The following is a 17,968-nucleotide window of genomic DNA, read 5'->3' on the forward strand; positions in this document are numbered from 1 at the left end:
CAATATCAAGCAATGAAATAGAAGAAGCAATTAAAAACCTACCATCCAAGAACAGCCCAGGACCAGACAGATTCTCAGCCGAGTTCTACAAGACCTTCAAAGAACTCATTCCAATACTTCTCAAAGTATTCCAGGAAATACAAAAGGAGGGTACCCTACCAAACTCATTCTATGAAGCTAATATCACTCTCATACCCAAACCAGGAAAAGACACATCAAGGAAAGAAAATTTTAGACCAATATCCTTGATGAATATAGATGCAAAGATCCTTAACAAAATATTGGCAAATTGTATCCAAAAACAAATTAAGAAAATTGTGCACCATGATCAAGTGGGGTTCATCCCTGGAATGCAAGGATGGTTTAACATCCATAAATTAATAAATGTAAACCATCATGTCAATAGACTTAAGGATAAGAATCATAAGGTTATTTCAATTGACGCAGAAAAAGCGTTTGACAAAATACAACACCCGCTTCATGCTCAAAACACTAGAAAAAATAGAGATAGTAGGAACACACCTGAACATTGTAAAGGCTATTTAGGCTAAGCCCATGGCCATCTTCATTCTTAGTGGAGAAAAACTGAAACCATTCCCTTTAAAAATGGGAACAAGACAGGGATGTCCTCTTTCACCAGTTCTATTCAACATTGTCCTTGAAACTCTAGCCAGAGCAATTAGGCAGACTAAAGAAATTAAAGGGACATGAATAGGAAAAGAGGAACTTAAGCTGTCACTATTTGCTGATGACATGATTCTATATTTAGAGGATCCACAAATCTCCTCCAGAAAACTTCTAGACCTCATCAATTAATTCAGCAAAATAACAGGCTATAAAATCAACACGCATCAATCTAAAGCATTTATATATGCAAGTGACAAAACAGCTGAAAGGGAAATTAGGAAAACAACTCCATTTGAAATAGCCTCAAAAAAATTAAAATACTTCGGAATCAATCTAACGAAAGAGGTAAAAGATCTCTACAATGAAAACTACAAAACATTGAAGAGAGAAATTGAGGAAGACCTTAGAAGATGGAAAGATCTCCCATATTCTTGGATAGGCAGAATTAATATTGTCAAAATTGCCATACTACCAAAAGTGCTATACAGATTCAATGCATTTCCAATATAAATCCAAATGATGTACCTTACAGAAATAGAACAAGAAATTATAAAATTCATCTGGAAGAATAAGAAACCCAGAATAGCTAAAACAATCCTTAGCAGGAAAGATGAAACAGGGGATGTCGCAATATCAGAACTTCAACTTTTCTACAAAGGAAGAGCAACAAAAATGGCATGGTATTGGCATGAAAATAGACAGGTAGATCAATGGTACAGAATAGAGGACACGGACACGAACCCAAATAAATACATTTTCTCATAGTAGACAAAGGGGCCAAAGTATGCAATGGAGAAAAGATAGCCTCTTCAACAAATGGTGCTGGGAAAACTGGAAATCCATATGCAATGGAATGAAATTAAACCCCTATCTCTCACCCTGCAGAAAACTCAACTCACAATGGATCAAGGACCTTGAAATAAGTCCAGAGACCCTGCATCTTATAGAAGAAAATGTAGTTCCAAATCTTCAACTTGTTGTCTTAGGATCAGACTTCCTTAACTTGACTCCCATAGCACAAGAAATAAAAGCAAGAGTAAATAACTGGGATAGATTCAAATTCAATGTTTTTCTCTCATCAAAAGAAACTATCAGCAATGTGAAGAGAGAGCCTATAGAGTGGGAGAAAATCTTTCCCACTCATACTTCAGATAGAGCACTAATTTCCAGAATATATAAAGAACTCAAAAAACTCTACACAAAGAATACAAATAACCCAATCAACAAATGGGCTAAGGATATGAACAGACACTTCACAAAAGAAAATCTTCAAGCAATCAACAAACATATGAAAAATGTTCACCATTTTTAGTAATAAGAGAAATACAAATCAAAACTATCCTAAGATTCCATCTCATCCAAAATAGAATGGTGATTATCAAGAATACAAGCAACAATAGGTGTTGGAGAGGATGTGGGGAAAAAGGTACACTCATACATTGCTGGTGGGGCTGCAAATTAGTGCAGCCACTCTGGAAAGCAGTATGGAGATTCCTTAGAAAACTTGGAATGGACCCACCTTTTGACCCAGCTATCCCACTCCTCGGCCTATACCCAAAGGACTTAGAACCAGCATACTACAGAGATACAACCACATCAATGTTCATAGCTGCTCAATTCACAATAGCCAGACTGTGGAACCAACCTAGATGTCCTTCAATTGATGAATGGATAAAGAAAATGTGATATATATATATATATATATATATATATATATATAATGGAATATTACTCAGTATAAAAAATAATAAAATTATGGCATGTGTAGGCAAATGGATGAAATTGGAGAAAATCATGATAAGTGAGATAAGCCAATCTCAAAAATCCAAAAGAAGAATGGTCTCACTGATAAGTGGATGATGACACATAATGGGGGTGAGAGGGGGGCAAGAATGGAGGAAGGAGTGACTGTATAGAGGAAAAGAGGGGTGGGAGGTTTGGGGGGAAGAAAAATATAACAGAATGAATGAAATCTCATTACCCTATGTGATTGTATGATTACACAAGTGGTATGCTGTTACTTCATGTACAAAGAGAAACAGCATGTATCCCATTTGTTTACAATAAAAATAAACTTAAACACACACACACACATAAACACACACACAAAGAAAAGAAAGGCATGATCAATCAAGTTAAATATTCACTTGAAAGCATCACTAACAGATTAGATTGCAAAGAAAATAGAAACTCAGTCCTTGACAGGACTTCAGGCTTTGAAGATAGACTGCATGTTCTGAGGACACAGAAGGTACTACAGGGAAAATTATAGACCATGACCATAGCATGCAAGAACTCAGGGACCAATTTAAAAGACCAAACCTGGGAATCACTGAAATAAAATAGAATATGAAGATACGAACTGGCCTAAAGATACCAAAATGACCTAAAAAACATTTTCAAAGAGGTAGTTGCAGAAAGCTTTTTCCACAGAAGAAATGAGATAGACATCCACAAAAAGACTTACCAGACCCAAAAGAGGGGGCTTAGAGTAAAAAGAGAAGCTTGCTGAGAAATTTCATAATCAAAATGCCTAACAGAGCAAAGGAAATAAAATTAAAAGCCAGAAGAGTGAAACATCAGGTCAAATAAATAAGGCTCACTTCTGATTTATCAGTTAAGATCCCAAATATCAAGAAGCCCTGGCATGAGATATTTCAAGTCCTAAAAGTAAACAACTGTCAGCCAATGTTACTATATACAGCAAAACACAGTTTAACATTTGAGGGGGAAATAAGAGCATCCATTGACAAAAATTTCTGTAGATTAAATACAGTGAAATATGTTTACAGTAAAAAAGAGAATAAACAAAAAGGATGCATGAAGACCAAGTCAGCATCACAAAGGATACTCTAAGATATGCTACACACAGAGGAACTAAAATCAATTCCCAATGAGCATGAACAGAGGAAGTTAAACAGAAGAATAATCCATTAAATCAGAATCAAACCAGGGTAAAATATAACAAAAATTATGACAGGAAACAACAAGCACATGTATATACTAACAATAAATGTTAATGGTTTTAATTGCTCAATTACAAGCCACAGATTGGTAGAATGTATCAAAAACCAGAATAAAACTGTATGATGCTAATAAGAGACTCAGCTTATAGGCAAAAACAATCCCAGACTGAAGGTTAAAGAATGACAAAATATATATTTTTTCCAGGCATATAGTCAAAGAAAACAGGCAGGAGTAGCTATCTCTCAATTCTGATAAAATAAATTTCAAGCAGAAATTAATCAGAAGAGACAAAGAAGGCCACTTTATCCCAGTAACATGAATAATACAACAAGAAGTTACAATAATAGTAAACATTTATGCCACAAATGTGAATACACACAATTACAGAAAAGAAATACTACATAATAACATAATACTACATATTATGTTAAATGAGTTAAATCCCAACCCCCAAACACTGCTTGATTTCAACACACCCATGTCACCATAGACAGGTCATCAAAATATCATACATACTTTAAGCCTAATCAACACTTTAATAAAGTGGACCTAACTGATAACCAACCTAATATTCCAATCTCAAATTGCTGAATTTACCTTCTTCTCAGCAACACTGGAAAATTTTCCAAAATAGATCATATTCATGCTAAAAATCAAATATTAGCAAATCAAAATCTGATGTAATCACATGTATTCTATGATAAAGAAAAAAATGTAAACCACAGAAATACAGGGAGGTTGAATAATGTTCTCCTAACTGAATAACTGATCAAAAAAGAAATGAGAATAGAAATTATGAAATTCTTAGAAATTAATGAGAGCAAAGAATGTATCTGGCATTGTATAAAAGCAGTTCTAAGAGGAAAACTTATGGCACTGTTTGCCTACATTTAAAAATTTGACCAATTCCTAATAAATAAGCCTATATTCCACCTCAAAGCCTTGGAAAAAGAAGATTAAATCCCAAAACCAATAGAAGACAGGAAAAATTTAAGATCAAAGAAAAATCAATGAAATTGAGAATAATTGAACAATACACACGATCAATGTAATGAAGAGTTGGTTCAGTGAAAAATACAAATAAAGTTGAAAACTCCTTAGACAAACTAACTAAAAGAAGGAGAGAAAAAAATTAACAATATCAGTGATAGCAAGGAGATTGCACCCTAGATCCTTCTGAAATCCAAAGGTTTATCTGAATCTATGTTGAAAATTTATTCTTGATTAAACAGCAATATATAGAAAACACTGGCAAATTTCTACACACATATGACCCTGACCAAATTGAAATAGAAAAAATGTGTAAAATCTAAACAGATCAATACCAAGTAATACATTTCAATAACTACTTAAAATCTTCCAAGATATGAAAGCCCACAACCTAATGGATTCTCCGTTGAGTTCTACCAAATCTTTACAGAAGAAATAACAGCATTCTTTCTCAAATTATTCCATGAAATTGAAAGGGAGGAAACTTTCCCAAATATATTTTATGAAGCTGGTGTAACGGTGATACCAAAACACACAAAGAAATATCAAGGAAAAAAAACTACAGAGCAATAACCCTGATAAATACAGATGCAAACATCCTTAAAATATAAGCGAACCATATTCAAAAGGATGATGCACCAAGAACAAGTGGGTTTCATTCCATGTATACAAAGTTAGTTCAACATGCACAAATAAATAAATGTGATTCATTCCTTAAACAGAATTATGGGAAAAAGTCATGCAATCATCTCAATAAATGCAGAAAAACCTTGGATAAAAACTACCACCCATTCATTTTATAAACCCTGGAGAAGCTAGGAATCAAAGTTACTTACCTCAACATTTTAAAGGCCATTTATGACAAACCCAAAGCCAATAAACTAAATGAAAACCTAAAAGGATGCACACTCACCATTCATATTTAATACAGGCCTCAAAACACTTATCAGAATGACCAGGCAAGAAAAGAAAAAGAATGCAAATAGAAGAAGTCAAACTCTCTGTTGCTGAAAGCATGATCCTATATCTAGAAGATAAAAAAGACTTCACCAGAAGATTTTAGAGCTTATAAAGGAATTTAGCAAAGTAGTAGGATACAAAATTAACACCCATAAATCAGTAGATTTCCTATACCCCAACAGTGATTCAGCTAAGGAAGGAATCAAGAAAAACATCTCACTCACAATAATCTCAAAAAATTAAATACTTGGGAATTAATTTATCCAAGGAGGCAACATAAATAATAGAACACTGAAGAAAAAGAACATTTAAGAACTGAAAAGATGGAAAGACATCACATGTTCTTGAACAGGCTGAAACAATATCGTCAGAAAGGCCAAACCACTAAAAGCAATATACAGATCCAATACAATCCAAATTAAAATACAAATTACCTTCTGGACAGAGGAAAAATCAACTCTTATATTTACATGGAAGAATAAGAAATCCAGAATAGCTACACAATACTAAGCAAGATAATTGAAGCAGGAGACATAAAATTATCTAATCTAAAATTATACAACAGAACTATAGCAGCAAAAATATTCACAAACCTCTAGTCATATGATATTTGACAATGTTGCCAAAAATGTATCTTAGGGAAATGACACACTTTGTAATAAATGGTGCTGGGACAAATGCAGAGGTGTTTATAGAAAAACAAAATTAGGCCCTGGCCTTTCACTCTGCACATTCCTCAAGTTGAAATGGATCAAAGATTAAAAATTAGACCTGATACTTTCAGCTGCTAGATGAAAACACAGTGTCAACACTCTGACATAAAAGTGCTGGCATCAGCTTCCTTATGAAGTCCTATGAAGTGCAAAAAATAAAACCAAGGATTAATATTTGGAATGACACCAAACTGAAAAGTTTATGCATTGCAAAGGAAATGATTAAAGCCTACAGAATGAGAGAAAATCTAGGCAATTTCTTTCATTCCTTTTAATTACATTAATTCCCTATTAATTCCTTCAATGGGGAACTTATATCCAGAATAAACAAGAACTAAAACCCAACAAAACAATAACCAATCAATAGAAGAGCAAGCAACTGTGCAGAAACTACTCAAAAGAAGACACACAATTGGACAACAAAAATAGGAAAAATGTTCAACATCTGTAGCAATCAAGGAAATTCTACATATTATTCAATCTCACTGTGCTCAGAATGGTAATGATCAAGAACACAGAAATCAGTAAAACCCAGTGAGGTTGTGGGGAGAAAGGAGCACCTGTGCATTCTGGGTGAACTGCAGACATATCACTTGGGAGAGCAGTGTGGAGAGCCTTCAAAAGGCTAGGGATGCCTGGGAGGTTTCAAGGTGGTGGGATAGAGCAGGTCACTTTCCTGACTACTCCATGGTGTGAAACCAAGAAAGAAGACAGGCAGCTTCTCAGTGAGGTTGGAGAACAAAAAAAGGGTGGGAATTTACTGGAACTTAATACTGGACTATCAAAGCAGATAAATTGAGGAAGAAACCTCCAGTGCCATAGCTGCTGCTGCAGCTGGAGACACCAGAGTGGCCCCTCTCAGGGCCCAGTGGAGGGATAAGGGAATCATGGAAACCCACACTTTTAGGAGGAGTGAGACATGCCTGTATACAGTGTTTGCAGATCAAAGCCACTATCTCACTAAATGTAAAGTTTCACTTCACAGCAGTCTTGTATGGAAAACCAACCACATTTCTTTGTGTGGCATATGGAGGATTAAGGAAGGAACAATTTTGAGGCCACACATTGGGGACTGATAACTATGGGTACCACATTCTAACAAACCTGAGTCTGGTTCAAAATACAGGCCAGGCAAAAGCAAAATGCATAACAAAGAGTGTACCCAAGTTGCAAAGAGAAAATTAAAAATATGAGGTTTACACAGAGAACAACTGGTCATGGAATTTCACCTGGCACTCCCCCTCTCCTCTAATATTGCAAGGTTGACTGGGAGACAGACATCGGGCCAGGAATTAAAAAGGTGAGTGTGGGAGAGACTGAGTTTGGACACTGAGCTTAACACCATGAAATATGCAGTCAGCAGGTGACATAGTGAACTAAGAATTGGCTCCTACACCAAACAAGTGGGCCACAGGGGAGATCCTGGGTGGCCAACTTCCAGAAGGGACTGTCAACTTCTGAGCACTGGGGTTGCAGTTATTGAGAATCTCCAGGCCAACTGGCATTCAGTGAAAGAGCCTAGACCCTACCTGTGCCCAAACCCTGCACCCAGCATTTCCACTAACAGGATTCTCTCTCACAATTGAAACTCCACCTTGAGGGTACAGCAAGCATCACAATCCAGAAAACCCCACTTAACTACTAAGTAGGGAAACTGAGAATATTTTGAACTCCAATGAAAGCAATTCTTTAACTTTTCATCAAGCTCTTCTTTCCTCTTATATCTTTTCTCTTCCTAATGGAGACCTTAATGGTTCATAGATATTTCTACATATTTATATTTGGATTTTTATTTTCTCATTTCCAGCTCATTTGAAACTACTTATTTTCCATAGATCAGTTTTTTGGAGACTAGGAAGTTTGATTAATATATTTCAGTCTTGATTTTTATTCTTTCATTTTTGTATTTATTTTTAATTTTTAAAACCTTTACTTTATATATGTTTTCTCTCATCTGTTACTCTTGAACCTCTTTCTCTCTTTTCTTTTGCTAATAGCCAATCTCTATGGTTCTTTCAGTCTTCCTTTAACTTTTTGCTTCTATCTTCTCTCCCTCTCCCTCAAAATCATCACATCCTACATTACTTCTGTTCTCTCCCTGCCCAACATTCAAAATTATAAGTCATTTTGTAAATTTGGTGTTTTTATTGTACACAAGAACTCATTGTATATTTTCTATTTATTGTGACAACATTGTAGATATCACAGCAGGAATTACTGGGTTTGATGCTCTATATAGTTTTCATTGGCTGTTATTACTCTTAAATTATAAGTACTGGAAACCTTCAGGGACACTATAGCCTACAGAGTAGAAAAACTACTATTTTACATCCATACTTTTACATGAGTAGACATGAAAACAACATGATAAAGTGAGGGAAAAAATCACCCCAAACAAATCAAGACACTTTAATAACAGAATCCATCACCACCATAAAGGAAGAAATGACAAAGGAGTTTAGAATGTTTATAAATAAATCTGGGAGGAAAATGATGTTGAAGGAGTGATATCAGGGAAAAATGCAGAAAATGAAAGATCATTTCAATAAACAGATAGATTCTAAACAAAAATCAAGCAGAAATACTTGAAAAGAAGGTATCAATGAGCCAAATTAAGTATTCAACTCAAAGCATGACCAACAGATTAGACCACTTAAAAGCCAGAATTTTAGATAATGAAGGCAAAATATATAATCTTGAAATTAAGGTTGACCATGGAGAAAAGATGCTAGGAGTCCATAAATAGACATCTCCAAAAATATGAGATAACCTGGAAAGATCAAATTGAATATTTATTGAGTTAGATGAAGGCTAAAAGAGAGAAACCAAATGAATACACAGTATTTTCAATGAAATAATATCAGAGTGATAGAGTAAAACAGACTTTATTACCTCATGTACATAAATGAATTGACTGATGTGATCCTACAATATGTATAATAAGAAAAATGAGAGATAACACTCCATTTATGTATGATCTATCAATATGTGTAAAAGCATTCTACTCTTATGTACAACTAATTACAACAAATTTTTTAAAAAATTAAAAAGAAATATCAGAAAATTTCCCAAACCTAAAGAATAAAAAGGAAAATCAGATGCAAGAGGCTTATAAAATTCCAAATACATATAAAAAAATTAGAACACACCCACACAGAGTTATATTATTATGAAAATGCCCAACATACAGATTAAGGATAAAATTTTAAAGATTGCCATAGAAAATCAAAAAGTTACATTTAGAGAAAAAACAATCAGTATCTCAGCTGATTTCTCAGCCCAGACTCTCAGATCTAGGAATCTTTGAGCATTATATATCAAGCTCTGAAAGAATATGGATTCTAGCCAAAAAAATCTATACCCAGCAAAATTAAGCTTCATAACTGATGATGAAATAGAAACCTTCCATGAAAAATACAAGTTAAAAGAATTCCAAAGAGAAAGTCTACTCTACAAAACATATTCAAGAAAATATTTCATGAAGAAATAATAAAATATAAGTGAAGACCAGCAAAGGAAGGAACTACACTAGAATAATCATCAAAGGAGAAACTAATTCAAATTAAAATTCAGAAATAAATCAAAATGACAGTGAATAAAAATCATCTCAATAACAACATTAATGTTAATGACCTAAACACATCAATAAAAATAGAAATATTGGTAGAGTGGATTACAAAAGACAACCAAACAATACACGTTCTCCAGGACATTTACCTTATCAGCAAAGACATACACAGACTGAAGGTAAAAGAATGGAAAGAAATATAACTCATGTGGATCTCATAAAGAAGCAGGAGATTTTATCTTCATATCAGATAAAGTGAACATCAATCTAAAGTTAATCAGAAGGTATGAAGGAGGACATTTCATACTGCTTCAGGGAATTACATATCAACAAGTCATAACAATCATAAATATTTATGCCCCAAACAATGGTGGCTCTACATACATCAAACAAAGCTTTCTCAATTTCTAGAATCAAATACACCACAACACAATAATACTGGGTAACTTTAAGACACCTTTCTCACCACTGGAGTGATTCTCCAAAGGAAAACATAAGAAAGAAAGTAGAGAACTAAAAAATGCAATAAATAATATAAACTTAACAGGCATATATAGAATAGTTTATTCATCAAACACTGAAGGTACCTATTTCACAGTAGCACATGGATCCTTCTCTAAAATGCACTATATGCTATGCTGCAAAGCAACTCTTAACAAATATGCAAAATTGAGGTAAAACTTTTTATTCTATGAGATCCTAATAAAATCAAATTAGAAATCAAAATTAAGGGGAGATAGTTCAGTTGGTAGAGTGCTTGACTTCTAAGCACAAGGCCCTGGGTTTGATTCCCAGCACCCCCCACAAAAAAAGAAATCAAAATTAAAATACAAAACAGAATCTTCTCTAACACCTACAAACTAAACAATACTCTATTGAATGACTGAAGTAGCAGAAGAAATCAAGGATCAAATTTAAAAAACTAACACAGGTAAATGAGAATAGAATACAACATATCAAAATCTCTGGGACAATATGAAGGCAGTGCTAAGAGGAGAGTCCATTGCATTTAGCTCATTCATTTAAAGAATAGAAAGTCCCTAATAAGTAACCTAACATTTCATCACAAGGCACCAGCAAAGAAAGAAGACAGGGAATAATTAAAATCAGAGCTGAAATAAAATTGAAATAAAAAAATTAACTAGCAACATAACAGAAAGTTGGTTCTTTCAAAAAGTAAATGAAATTGATAAACCTTAGACAAACCAATCAAGAAAAAGAGAAAATTCAAATTCTTAAAATTCACACACACAAAAAATGAAATATCACCATAGACAATACTGATATACAGATGATATTCAGAAACTATTCTGAAAATTTATTCTTTAATAAAATATAAAATGTTGAAAACATCAAAAATTTCTACAGACATACCCAAATTCAATCAGAAAGACTTAAGAAATTTAAACAGATAAAATTCAAGCAATGAAATTGAAGATGCCATCAAAAGTCTACCAAGAAAGAAAAGCCCAGGACCAGATGGATTTTTAACTCAGTTCTACCAGACCTTTGAAGAAAATAGCAATACTTCTCAATTTATTCCATGAAGAAAGGAAGGGGGTAATATTTCCAAAGCAACTGTATAAAGCTAGTAACATCCTGAAAAAAAAAAAAAAAAAAAAAAAAAGAGCATATCAGGGAAAGAAATTTTCAGATAAATATTTCTGATGAATATAGACGAAAATATTCTCAATATAATACTGGCAAGTTGCATATGATGAAACATTTAAAAGGTAGTGCATGGTGCTCAAGTAAGGTTCTTCCCAGGTGTCAGGGACCAAGGAGAAGTTCTCATTCTGAGAACATTCTGACCTTTATGATAAGCAGCAGGACAGGGAACATTTTGTGGTTGCCTCTCCTACACAAACACCCTGCAGTTGACTCAGGCACCCTGCAGCTGACAGCTGATGGATTCCTGGAGCGCACCCCTCCCCACTCCTGGCTGATAGTTCTGCCTATGGCCCACCCCCACTTCTCTTCCAGGATTTCACCTTCCCGCCGGCGTAAACTTGCACCTTAACAGGTAAGGTCGCCACTGAGCCAACAAGTGTAGATCCAAGACCAATGCCCTTGGACAGCCTATTCCCTCTAACTTCTCGGGAAACTCCTCTCGGGGCCAGCCCCTGGCCCTGACTGCCCCCAGAACAAAACCAGGGGCAATAAGGTTTGTTCCCTTTCAGACTCCCAACCCAATACAGGCCCCCTGTCCTTCTCCACAATCACCTCCCTCCAACAAGCTACCACAGGCAGCGCAGAATTGGACCTCTGTGTCTCCACCGATACAATATTGGACTCTATGCAAGGACCCCAAATAATACCCACTGGGGTTGTAGGCCTCCCTCCACTTCATATGTGTGCTCTTATTCTTGGGAGAGCTTCTACCACCTTACAAGGTGTTCAGGTCTTCCCTGGCAACATTGATAACAATTACACTGGAGAAATTAAAAAACTGGCTACAGCTATTAAGGGAATAGCGGCCATTCCTGCAGGAACAAGAATTGCACAATTAATACTCCTTCCCCTCAATTCAGGAAACACTCCTGCCGCCCAAAATTCACCATGAAACACGGCCTCTTTAGGTTCCTCTGATGTGTATTGGGTCCAACCTATCTCCCACAAAAGACCCATTCTTACCTTATTTATTGAAGGAAAGAAATTCCAAGGGATCCTAGATACTGGTGCGGACACCACAGTTATTTCTCAAAAATATTGGCCATCAGAATGGCCCCTTACCTCATCACTAACTGACGTTAAAGGAATAGGGCAATCAAAAAACCCCTTAGTTAGCTCCAGGGTGCTCAATTGGCCTGACACAAAAGATAACACAGGAAATAAAGGAACTGTTACCCCCTTTGTTGTTCCTGATCTCCCTGTCAACCTTTGGGGATGAGACATTCTAAGCCAAATGAAAGTTATTCTTGCTAGTCCCGACTCTTTAGTCACTCATCAAATGCTTCATATGGGCTTTATCCCTGGTATAGGCCTTGGGAGGCTAGGGCAAGGACAGGTTGAGCCTGTACAGCCCATACAAAAAACAGACAAATTTGGACTTGGGTATTTGGATGTTTAGTGTCAGTCCCTGACCCTCCTGTACCCCATGCAGACAAAATTATTTGGGAAACTCAAACTCCTGTGTGGGTGGATCAGTGGCCCCTTCCCAAGAAAATTTAGAGGCTGCATCAATGTTAGTATAGGAACAGTTGACAGCCGGCCATGGGGAACCCTCAACCTCACCCTGGAACACTCCTATTTTTGTTATTAAGAAGATATCAGGCAAATGGTGCCTTTTACAGGATTTGTTTGCTATCAATAAGGTTATGCATCCAATGGGGGCACTACAGCCAGGTATCCCTACACCAGTAGCTATTCCTAGGGACTATTATAAAATGGTCATCAACTTAAAAGATTGCTTTTTTACTATTCCTTTACATCCTGAGGACAGACCCTATTTTGCTTTCAGCCTCCCCTGCATCAATTTTCAGGGCCCTATGCAAAGATTTCAATGGAAGGTCCTTCCCCAGGGTATGGCTAACAGCCCTAGTCTTTGCCAAAAATATGTTGCTCAAGCAGTAGGCCCTGTGAGAGAGTGGTGGCCACAAATTTATATATTACATTATATGGATGATTTGTTAATCACTGCACCTAATACCTATGATCTTAACAATTGTTATTTGGATTTCTATAAGGCCCTCACTGCCTTGGTACTTCAGATAGCCCCTGATAAGGTTCAGACACAGGACCCCTACACCTACTTGGGTCTCAAACTTCAAACTAATCAAATTCAAATCCCTAATATACAATTGCGTGTGGACCATCTCCACACTCTTAACAATTTCCAAAAATTACTAGGGGATATCCAATGGCTAAGACCATATTTAAAACTACCTACCTATGTGCTTTTGACTCTTAATGATATTTTAAGGGAAGATTCTGATCCCTCTTCTCGTCAAGAGCTTACTCCTGAGGCACAGCAAGCATTAATTCAAGTCACAGAAGCCATTGCTCAACAATTTGTTTCACAAATATCTTATAACCTTCCTTTGGTTTTGGTTATATTACACACCCCTCATACACCTACAGGACTATTCTGGCAGAGGGATCCACATTTTAAAAATAAAGGTTGCCTGTTGCTTTGGGTTCATTTGTCCGCAACATCCTCTAAAGTTATTGCTGTTTATCCTGCTCAGGTAGCTTCTATCATTATTAAAGGTCGCCTGCTTTCTTAACAACATTTTGGCAAAGACCCTGATAGCATTTTGATTCCATACACTAAGGATCAGACCCAATTTTTACTACAGATAAGGGATGAATGGGATATTGCCCTATCAGGCTTTTTGGGAACAATTGATAACCGCCTTCCCAATGACCCCCTTTTGCATTTTGTTCTATTACATCCATTTATTTTTCCTCAGGTTACTTGGAAGGCTCCTATTCCACAAGCCCTTACTGTTTTAACAGATGGCTCCAGCAATGGCTGTGCAGCCTTTGTTGTTGATAATCAGCCCACCACCTTTGACACTGCACAACTTGTAGAATTGTTTGCTATAACACAAGTCTTTATGACATTTTTTGATAAACCTGTTAATATTTATACAGACAGTGCTTACATTGCCCATTCTGTGCCCCTATTGGAGATTTCACCCACCATTAAGGCTTCCTCCAACACAGCCTTTTTGTTTAACCAGCTTCAACAACTAATTCAGGCTAGAAAACATCCATTTTTCTTAGGACACATTAGAGCACATTCTGACCTTCCTGGTCCCCTATCACGGGGTAATGCTCAGGCTGATGCAGCCACTCACTCCCTTTTCCCAGTTCTTGTTGGATCCATCCAAGAGGCCACAGATTTAAATAACCTTCACCACTTAAATCCTCAGAGCCTTCGGTTACTTTGTAAAATTACCAGGCAACAAGAAAGGGAAATTGTAAAAGCATGTCCTGCTTGCATTGTCTCCCTTCCTTTTCAACTTCTGGGTGTTAACCCTCGAGGATTACTGCCCAATCAGATTTGGCAGATGGATGTGACTCACTTTCCCAAATTTGGAAAAACAAAGTACATACATGTTTCCATAGATACCTTTAGTGGCTTTATTTTTGCATCACCGCATTCCGGAGAAGCTACCAAGGATGTCCTTTCTCATCTTGTCTCAGCCTTTTCCATAATGGGAAAGCCAGCACATATTAAGACAGATAATGACCCTGCATATACCAGTACCAAGTTCAAACAGTTTTGTGCCACTGTTCAAATCTCTCATACTACTGAAATTCCATATAACCCTCAAGGTCAAGGCATTGTGGAACGTGAACACCTCACCTTAAAAACCTGGCTTACCCACCTTAAGGCCTCTTCCCTTGCATTTACCACTCCCAGGGATTGCCTTAATCATGCATTATTTGCTCTTAACTTTCTTACCCTAGACAATGAAGGACATTCAGCCGCAGACAGACATTGGCTTCCCTCTTCTAATTCTGCTCGCCCATCTGTTATGTGGTGTGATCCTTTACCAAATAAATGGAAAGGCCCAGATCCCGTCCTCATTTGGGGACGAGGCTCAGCTTGCATTTTAGATCAAGAACAAGCAGCCCCAAGATGGTTACCAGAATGCCTGGTCAAACAGGTCAATGATTTACCCCAAACCAGGGACAGAAACCTTCCCCCTGAGGATGAATCTTCCTCCCTTACAGATGCAGCCAGTAATCTATGTGAAAAATCCCCTGAATGGCAAACCCTGTGACTGCACACCATTGCTTCTCTGGATAATGGCTGCCTGTTCACACATGCACAGCCATGCAGGATTTGAGGACCCTGCTAAGATCCCCTCCTTTGCTTGCTACTTATCGTGTCTATAGGTCCTTTGATATTCAATAGAGCTCATATTGAGGCTATACTGGTGAAACCTATTCAGGTTCATTACCATCGACTGGAGATGATGGATCGTGATGGTGATCTTAAAAGACCATCACCCTTGTGAGCTGAACTGGACAGCCAATGATGGGTAAGATTTGTGAGAGCTCATACCAGCCTAAGACAGGAAATGAGGGCTAGAGCCTTATTATCCAATGACGGGTAAGGATGTTGCTCTGTCACGGACAACCTAAGACAGGCGCAGTTCCTGAGGGATTGTCACTCCAGCTCTGTACCTGTTCAGGCAGGCCACGCCCCCACCTCACCACATAGCCTCCTATCACCCCCTTAAAATATGGCTCTCAGAATGTGGTCAATAATTTTATATAAGAAAGGGGGAAATGTCAGGGACCAAGAAGAAGTTCTCATTCTGAGAACATTCTGACCTTTACGATAAGCAGCAGGACAGGGAATATTTTGCGGTTGCCTCCCCTATGCAAACACCCTGCAGTTGACTCAGGTACCCTGCAGCTGATGGCTGACGGATTCCTGGAGCATGCCCCTCCCCTCTCCTGGCTGATAGTTCTGCCTATGGCCCACCCCAGCTTCTCTTTCAGGATTTCACCTTCCCACCGGCATGAACTTGCACCTTATCAGGAGCCCAAAAGAAAAACCCAGCCAACCAGCCTGTGTCTCATCATACCCCTCATTCCCTCAGCATAAATACCTATGAGAACAATAAAAATTTGCAGCTTGATCAGAATTCCTATCTTGCTCTCACTCCCTGAGTCTCATGTCCCTTCATTCCTTCTCTCTTAGGTTCGCCATCCTGCGTTGATGTCCCACGGTTCGGGACACCAGGAAGCAAGTTTGTTTCAGCATATGGAAATCAGTACATAAAATTCACCAAATCAGCAGATTTCAAGGCACAAATTTCATGATCATGTCAATAAATGACAAAAAGGCATTTGACAAAATAGAGTATTCATTCATGTAGAAAAATTAGGGATCATAGGAATATACCTCAACATTGTCAAGGCTGTATATGCTAAACCCATGGCCAACATCATTCTAAATGAAGAATAATTGAAAGTGTTCCCTCTAAAAATTGGAACAAGAGTGGAAAGTTCTCTTTCACTTTTTCAATTTAACATAGTTCTGGAAAATTTAGTCAAAGCAATTAGAGAAAAGAAAGAAATTAAAGGGATACAAATAAAAAAAATCAAATTATCCCTATTTGCTGACAATATGATCTTATATTTAAAACACAAGTAATTACACTAGAAATTTTCTAGAACTAATAAATGAATTCAACATTGTAGCAGGATATAAAATTAAAACCCATAAATCAATTGCATTCCTATATACTGGTGATGAATCAAAGAGAAATTAGAAAAACTCTCTTGAATAGAAGCCTTAAAAAGAAGAGCCTTAAAAATAAAACAAAATATTTGTGAATCAATCAAAAATTAGGTGGATAACCTCTACAATGAAAACTACAGCACTCTAAAGAAATAAGTTGGAGAAGACCTGGGAAGATTGAAAGATCTTGCATGTTTTTGAATGTGTATTTTAAAAATGACCAGACTACCAAAAAGTGCTATACAGATTTAATCCAATTCCTATTAAGGTTCTAGTTGGGTTCTTCATAGAAATAGATACATCAGTCATAAAATTTTATTTGGAAAATGAAGAAACTGGGAATAACCAAATCATTCCTCCATGAGAAATGTGAAACCGGAGGCATTCCAATACCAAAACTTAAATTACACTCCTGAGGAATAGTAACAAAAAAGACATGGTATTGGCACCAAAATAGATAGGAAGACAAATGGTACAGAAGAGAAGATGTACAGATAAACCCACATAAATACAGTTATTTCATACTAGACAAAGTCACCAATAAACACACATTGAAGAAAAGATAACATTTTCAACAAATGGTGCTGGAAAACAGAAAATTCATATGTAGTAGATTGAAATTTAACTCCTATATCTCACTCTGAACAAAATTCAACTCAAACTGGCATTAGACCAGAAATATTGCATCTACTAGAGGAAAATGTAGGACAAACTCTCCATCATATCAAATTAGGAACCAATTTTCTCAACAAGACTCCTAAAGTGCAGGAAATAAAATCAGGAATCAATAAATTGGATGGTGTCAAACTAAAAAGCCTCATTATAACAAGGGAAATAATCAAGAACATGAGGAGACAGCCCACAGAATGGAAGGAAATCTTTGACAGCTGCATCTCTGATAGAGCATTAATCTTCAGGATATACATAGAACTCAAA

Source organism: Sciurus carolinensis, unplaced genomic scaffold (genome assembly GCF_902686445.1).
Source record: "Sciurus carolinensis unplaced genomic scaffold, mSciCar1.2, whole genome shotgun sequence".
In the NCBI taxonomy this organism is placed as follows: Eukaryota; Metazoa; Chordata; class Mammalia; order Rodentia; family Sciuridae; genus Sciurus; species Sciurus carolinensis.